Below are 7,064 nucleotides of genomic sequence, written 5' to 3' on the forward strand. Positions count from 1 at the left end.
TAGAATTAATTAAAAGAAAATAAAACTTTTAGTTCCTTCATCACAGTAGTCATATTGCAGGTGCTCGGTAGCCTCATGTAGCAAGTGGCTACCATATTGGACACCCAGGTTATAGAACATTGCCACCATCATTAAGGTCCTCTTGACAGCACTTGAACAGTGTGAGCTGCCTTATGTTTGTTAGGTAGTGCTAAGATGTTTTCCAAAGTAGTTGTAACAATTTATACTTCCATTAGTGGTGGGTAAGTAATCCTGTTGTTCTAATTCTTGTTAACAGTGGGTAATTTCAGACTTTTAAAAATCTTGTCATAGTGATGGTTATGAAAATGATATTTTCCTGCTTAATAGAGAGAATGGGTATCTTTTAATGTGTTTATCAACCATTGTGAAAGTAGCTATTCAAATCTTCAGCTCATCTTTCTATTGCAACATTTATTTTTTTCTTATTAATTCTTAGCAGTCTTTAAAATATATGGGACACTAATTTGTTGTCCATTAGATGTACTAAAAATATCTTCTCCACGTCGAAGCTGTCATTTTTTCTATGGTGTTTATTAGTAAGAATAGGATAGGCTAAACTGGAGTAACTGATAAGCCTTGAAATCTCGGTGGAATTACGAAGTCTGATGTTACTAGGGTGGTCTTCCATCCTGAAGTGGGACCTTAGAAAACATGTGGCCTCCAGAGTTGCTGTGGTAATGGAAAGAGAGCTGGAGAACTGCGCAGATTACTCTTAAGGGGCAGACCCAGAAGTGTCTTATGTCACTCTTGCCCAAATCACTTCTGCCAGAACCTGGTCATGAGTCCCCAACTTAATGCAAGGGAGGTTGGGAAATGTAGAGAAACACATGGATATTTGGCAGCACTCATAGTCTCTGCCACATGCTGTCTTTTAATGAGCAGATGTTGTTCATTTTAATGTAACTGAACTTAACTCTCTTCCTGTCTGATTTCTCTTCTGCTTTATTTAAGAAGTTCATCCCCTCATTCCCCAAAGTCACCTACAGAAAATTGTTGAATGGAAATGGTGGACATTTTTCTGTATTGTCTTTTAAAATTGTTAAACATTTAGGTTTTTAATTCATCCTGCTTGGTAAAGTAGGGAGTCAGTGAAAAAGAGGAAGACCCTCAACGAGATGGATTGGCACAGTGGCTGCAACAATGTGCTGAAGCATAACAACGATTATGAGGGTGGCACAGAACCAGGCAGTGTTTCATTCTGTCACACGTAGGGTTGGTACGTGTTGGAACTGACTCAATGGCACCTAACAACAACAGTCTTTATAGAAGCAGATCACCCGCTCTTTCATCCACAGAGCTGCTGGTAGAGTTCAAACCGCCAACCTACCAGCTAACAGCTGACTGCTTAACTGTTGCACCACTGGGGCTCCTCTGTTTGAGTTAAGTGTTCAGTTATATTTTTCCAGCACCATTCATAGAAAAATCCGTATTTCTCACTAATCTGTCAATCAGACTTCCATGTGCATGGATCTGTTTCTGGATTCTTGATACTATTCTATCAATCTCTTCATCTATCCCTGGGCCAAATCTTAATTATTAGGTTCTATAATAATTTTTGGTACCTGGTAAGGCAACTACCTCCACCATACTTTCACTTCTGGGGTGTTTTGGCTATTCTTGGTCTTTGCCCTGCTATTTACTTTCACAATTTTCTTGTGAAGTGTCAAGGTAAAACATGCTGGGATTGAATATATAGATCAATTTGAGAAGAATCTTTATATTACTGAGTCTTCCTATCTATGAACAATGGTGCATCTCTCCATTTATTTAGCTCTTATTTAATATCTTTCAATAAAACTTCACAGGTGGTTTTTTCTTGTTGTTTTTAAGAGCTCATATATCTTCTGTTAGATTGCTATGTTGGTGCTATTACAAGTTGACCTTTTTAAAAATTACATATTTCAACTGTTTGTTATATGGAAATTTAATTTTTTTTTTTGTATACTGTGTGTGTGTGTGTTTAATTTTAGCTCTTTCCACTTGATTTCTACCCAGCAACAAGATTTAGATAGCTACTTGATTTTCCACCCCTAGGAGGCACAGTTTTATTTCTAGTTTGCTCTTAAACTGAGAGTGTAAATGCTTTAGCCCCAGGTATATGTGTAGAATCTCATACAAAGTTTAGCACTCTGAAAGATTTTTATCTTGTCTTCACACACCCTATGAGGCCATGAAAAACTACACTCAAAGTCATCTGAGCTCAGTAGATGCCCTTAGGGGAAAAGTGAGCTTTGGTGTCCTGCTTACCATGTTGTGTTCCTATTTTTGTTTAACTTTAGGCCTCTGGAGAATCTTCTTGACAAATTGTCAAGGCATTTAAATACGTATATATATATATATATATATATATATATATATATATATATATATATATATATATAAAAAACAAAGCAAACCTGTTGCTGTTGAGTCGATTCTGACTCATGGTAACCCTACAGGACAGAGTAGAGCTGCCCCATAGGATTTCCAAGGAGCGGCTGGTGGATTCAAACTGCCAGCCCTTTGGTTAACAGCTGGAGCTTGCCATAGCTCTTAACCACTGTGCCACCAGGGCTCCAGGATGTTTATATAGTTATACTTTAATTTTCATTTATTTCTTTTTAGTTTATTCAAAAGGGCCAGTTATTTAGTTTGTCATGCTGCCAGAGACTGAAATTAAGAAAAACAAATGAACCAAAAAAAAAACAAAAAACAAACCCATCGCTGTTGAGTCGATTCCATCTCATAGTGACCCTGTAGGACAGAGTAGAACTGCCCATAGGGTTTGCAAGGCTGTAAATTTTTACAAAAGCAGACTGCCACATCTTTCTCCCAAGGAGCAGCTGGCAGGTTAGAATGGCCAACTTTTGGTTAGCAGACAAGTAGTTAACCACTGGGCCACCAGAGCTCCTTCAGAAACTGAAATACATGTATTAAATATATATATATATATATACACACACATATATTTTAAAAACCTTGAAAACACAGTATTTATTATAACTTCAAAAATAAGCCTCTATAATTATATTTAAAGGATTAACTGAAATAGCTTTGTTCAAATGAATTATAAATCTGGGTAGCAAAGTCTTTGTCATTCAATCTTCTTTAATTACTTTTTTCCTTTCATTTCCCCTTCTTATCTTGTTATTAAGTCAATAAAGTACTCTAAGTCTTGTGGTCAACAAAGTTAGCTTATCCTTCTTGTTAGATGAATTGACATTGACAAAAACCCCACTCAGCTTCTTAACACTGCAGTCTTTATAGTGTGCTTTCAGGACAGTGAGAGTTGAAGCTAACCCTGCTAAATCTTGCAAAGTCAAGTTGTCTCTGAAATAAACTCTTTTCTCCTTTCTCCTAATTAACCCAGCAAGTTACTCTTGAGCTTCTATTAAGAATCTGTTACTGTGAAAATGACAAACTTGTTCTGCAAGGCAAGGTGTGACAAACTGATTAAAGGTTTTTTTAAAGGCATAGTTAAACCCTGGTGGCGTAGTGGTTAAGTGCTACGGCTGCTAACCAAAAGCTTGATAGTTCAAATCCACCAAGTGCTCCTTGGAAACTCTGTGGGGCAGTTCTACTCTGTCCTCTAGGTTGCCATGAGTCAGAATTGACTCAATGGCAGTGGGTTTTTTTAAATGGGTCTAAAGGCATAGTGGTTGCTTTTTAAGATACTTCTTTTGTGGGTGGCCAAGCCAACACATAAAACAGAAAGATAGTAATAATTTCAGCTATCAAGAACTCTATGCCAATTGAGTTAAGGAACATATAAAATTATTGATTTATTTAGTGCTTTATCATTATAATTGATATTAAAATACTTAAAGCAACATCCCAATTTATTCACTTTTCTTTTTATCAACATGTGAACACTGGTCCACAAGGTATCATATGTGTATATATCATCTCACCATTAAAGGTCTGTCATAAATCTTGTTCTGTAATCTTAAAAAATCTGATAAATATTTCTCATGAAATTAGAATTTACCCAGACCATTAAAATACTTCTCTTTAGAGCGTGTCTTAGGCTGAGTTCTCTAGAGAAGCAAAACAAGTAAACCGTATAAATATCTATATAAAGAGATTTATATCAAAGATTTGTATCTATTCACTAGGTTGTAGAGGCTAAAACCAAAAAACAAACAAACATGTTGCTGTCAAGTCGATTCGGGCTCATGGTGACCCCATAGGGTTTCCAAGGAGTGCCTGGTGGATTCGAGGTGCTGACCTTTTGGTTAGCAGTTGTAGCTCTTAACCACTATGTTACCAGGGTTTTCAAAGAATTTGGCTAGTGTTTGTCCTGGTTCCTGAAGGGCTTAAACCCAAACCAGACCCATAGCCGTTCAGTTAATCCTAACTCATAGTGACCCTATATGACAAAGTAGAATTACCTCATAGGGATTCCGATGCTGTAATCTTGATAGAAGCAGACTGCTGGTGGGTTTGAACGTCCAGCCTTTACTATTAGTGACTGAGTGCTTACCCACTCCACCACCAGGGCTCCTTGTAGAGGCTGGAATGTCCCAAATTCGTGAGTAAGGCTGGAGGCTACTCCTGATTCATGTAGCAGCAGGGGCTGGTGAACCTAAGATCAGGAGGTCAGATAGCAGGGCTCTTGCTTCACAGGCTGCGAAGACCAAGGGGTCCTCAGATCGGCAGACAAGATCAGAGGTAAGACCACAGGTAAGCTGCTAGCTCAAGTCCCAAGAACCAGAGGTCAGGCGAACAGGAGCCAGCTGCAGGATCCAGATCAAGCAAATCCCGTGAGCCTTGCCAGAGAGTCCACTTATATTGGATCCAGGCCACACCCCCACGGAAACACAGCAGATCTCATCATGGAGGTGATCATATTACATCAAATTTCGTCAGGAAAGTGACCACATCATCGTATGACTGTCAAACTACAACATAACTGCCAAACCACTGACTATCATAGCCAGCCAAGTTGACACACAACCTTAACGACCACACAGTGGTTGATAAGGTTAACTGATATATTTTCTTGTCCAAAAAATTTGTTTTACGCAATTGATCCCTGTTTTCTGCCGATGAAGAAAAAAGAGATGGAAAAAAATTCCATTATTTCATTACTCAGGATAAACACTGTGAGCATTAAAAAAAAACATTTTTATTATAAAATAATTTTAAACTCACAGCAAAGTTGTAGGAATAGTACAAAGAACTCCCACATACCCCTCACCCAGGTTCGACATGTATACTTCCTATATTCTATGCTTCTTTCTGTCTCTCTTCGTTCATCCATCCATCACCATCATCATTATGTGTGTGTGTCTTTACTATTTTTTATGAATCATTGGAGTGCAAGTTGCGTTCTAAGTGCTTCAAGATGCATTTCATAAGAACAAGGACATTCTGTTTCATAACCAAAATTCAGTGATCAAATTTGGGGAACTTAACGTTGATATAATACTCTTTCCTAATATACAGTCCATATTCAAATTTCATCAATTCTTTGTTTCAATGCTATGTTTTTATAACAATTTTGCCCTATCTAAGGTTCAATCAAGAATTATGTATGGAATTTAGTTGTCATGTATCTGTGGTCGCCCTTTAATCTGGAACATTTCCTCAGTCTTTCTTCATCTTTTATGACATTGACATTTTTTGTGGAGTACGGGCCAGCCGATGTGTAGAATGTCTTTCAATTTGTCTGATATTTCCTCATTTTGAGAGCATTTTGAAAGAGTTGTATAAACTCACAGTCATCTCTGTCTTCCCATTCCCTCTTGAGATCCTAATTTACTCAGACTTTTGTCCCTATTGTTATTCCAAGATTGCTCTTTTTCAGGTCACCAATGACCTCCATATCAACAAATTCAATGGCCAATTCTAAGTCCTCTTCTTGTTCAACCTCTCAGTAGAATCTGATTGTTTTTCTCTTCTTCCTTCTTGGGAGTAAGTATACTTTCTTCACTAGGCTTCCTTGACATCATTCTCTTCCTTATCCTCCTTGCTCAGTGGAAGGTCCCTCCTTCTAAGTAATCTTTTCTGGATCATCCTAATCTTTCAGACCCCTAAATGATGGGATGCTACAGGATATATATATATATAGGAAACCCTGGTAGCATAGTGGTTAAGAACTATGGCTGCTAATTAAAAGATTGGCAGTTCGAATCCACCAGGCACTCCTTGGAAACTCTATGGGGCAGTTCTACTCTGTCCTATAAGGTCACTATGAGTCAGAATTGACTCAATGGCAATGGGTTGTTTTTTTTTTTATGTGTATATATATATAATTTTTTGTTGTTTTATGGGTAAGAAAACTAGGTTTAAAAAATATGAGTTTACGACTAACACTTAAAAATCTGTAGGTTTCACGTTTTAAAAATAAATTCATTTTCTACATTCATTTTCTTGGTAGTCTCACTTACCTAGAAAGTGGATTTAAATATCATTTATATGTCATCTCAAATCCATAACAACAGCCTAGACTTCACTCCTTGATTGCTCGATTGTGTATCCAACTGCCTACTTTCCACTTAGAGGTCTACCAGGCACCTTAAACCTAACATGTCCATTACTAAATACTTATGTATTTTTCTAAAACTTGTTTCTCTTCCCATCTTCCTTCTCTATTCAGAATAAAATTCAAAGTCCCCTATTAGTGGATCCCATTTCTTACCATCTCTCCTTTTACTTGCTTTATTCCACCACATCAAGTGTACTTGTACCTCAGAACCTTTGCACTTGCTGTTCCCGCTCCTTGAAATCCTATTCCTTTAGATAGCTACATGGCTTATTATCTTATTTCATTCAGGTTTCTGGGGGAAATAAACCTTCACCAGAGAGATGTTTTCTGACCATCTTATGTAACAAAGAAATGTTCCTTCCTCTAGCCCTATCACTTTTTAGTCAATTTTCCTGGTTTTCTTTTCCCTGTTGCACTTATTATTGTCTTACATACAGTTTTTCTGTATTCCCCCACTAGAATGTTAACTCCACATGCACAGAAACTTGGTTTCATTTGATCCTGTATATGCAGCTCTTAGAATAGTCTCTGGCTTATAGTAGGCACTCAGTAAATATTTGGGAAGTGAATGAGC

Source organism: Elephas maximus, chromosome 20, assembly GCF_024166365.1.
Source record: "Elephas maximus indicus isolate mEleMax1 chromosome 20, mEleMax1 primary haplotype, whole genome shotgun sequence".
Classification (NCBI taxonomy): Eukaryota; Metazoa; Chordata; class Mammalia; order Proboscidea; family Elephantidae; genus Elephas; species Elephas maximus.